Below are 1439 nucleotides of genomic sequence, written 5' to 3'. Positions count from 1 at the left end.
GAATTTTAACATACAATCCGAATTTCAACAATTTAAAAGTTGTTTTTGCTGTTTTTTCGAGTTTTTAAGAAAGGAACCGAATGGGACCCAATGGGGTCTTTACGGGTACTTTGTAAAGGCTTCATTCGGTTCCTTTAGTCCGCCAGGGTGTTTTAGGACAATAATGAGTCCCTTACTAGGATTACCTGAAAAACTATAATATACAGAATACATTAGGATTTGATTTAGGTAATTCTGCGATATTAAAAATCAAATTTCTTTGATGATTTACTTTTGAGGACTGCCCTACCGAGAAATTCTCCGCAGGCACTCAGGTAGATATATTTAAAGGTCCAGGTAGCTCGTTTAAATATTTTAAAGGCTTTGAAATGTCCTTTCCGAAATTGAAATAAAAATAAGATCATAAATAACAAACAGAGAGGCTGAAGTTGAAATAAGAATTCGATCATAAATAACAAGCAGCCTAAAACATAATAATTCGGAGTCTACGGTTTTCGATGATTTCAGATATCTAACTTTTTTTCTAAATGTTTAAAATTGGAATTAATACAACGTTTCTCACAAATGGAATGAGGTACGCCTAAAAAAGACAACATTTTTTAATTCAACAAGAAAATTGTATATTAGTATATAAGTTATAATTCTAATGAAGTATATAATGAGAAAATTCATCAATTAAAAACAAGGAGTTAATAATTTGAAGAAAAATTTTAAAAATGAGAGTCGGGTTAGCGACGGCCAACTACTGTAAATAACTTTGCCCGCCCGGTACTTGACGAATACAAAAGGAACATTATATTACCTTCGCATCACTTTTAAAAGGACCACTAAAAGGACCTTGAAAGGGACCTAAATTTCTCAGACTATCTCAGAGACTTAATCATTCAAATCGGACCTTAAGGGCATGTGACACAGCTAAATACCTATATTACCGATCTCACTTTATCAACTCACTGAATGTTTTTTTGAACCTAAGAACTTTTTTGTAAATAAAATATCGAGCTGAAACGTTGGAAAATGTATTAGACTATAATAAAGTACGTTTAGGTACTGCATTTTGGTAGGAACTTCACTGAAAATTATTTCATCTTTTTTCTGAACCTCGACATTTTTTGAACGTTCGAACTTTTTTTATACATAAAATATCGGTCTCAAACTTTGAGAAACGCAAGAGCTGAAAGAAAATTACGTTTAAGTACAAATCGTAATTATAAAAGATGTAAAGAAAATTTCAACTATCAATTCCATCGGCATCAGCCGGTAACGTTGTACACGAAAATACGAACCCTGGCGGCCACTAGATGAGGCTCTAGAGGTTTCGTATTTTCGTGTACAACGTTACCGGCTGATGCCGATGGAATTTATGGTTGAGGTTTTTTTTTACATCTTTTATTATAAAGTTTTGTACTTAAACGTAGTTTTCTTTCGGCCCTAGCATT

This window comes from Belonocnema kinseyi, chromosome 5 (genome assembly GCF_010883055.1).
Source record: "Belonocnema kinseyi isolate 2016_QV_RU_SX_M_011 chromosome 5, B_treatae_v1, whole genome shotgun sequence".
In the NCBI taxonomy this organism is placed as follows: Eukaryota; Metazoa; Arthropoda; class Insecta; order Hymenoptera; family Cynipidae; genus Belonocnema; species Belonocnema kinseyi.
This window is presented reverse-complemented; position numbering follows the sequence as displayed.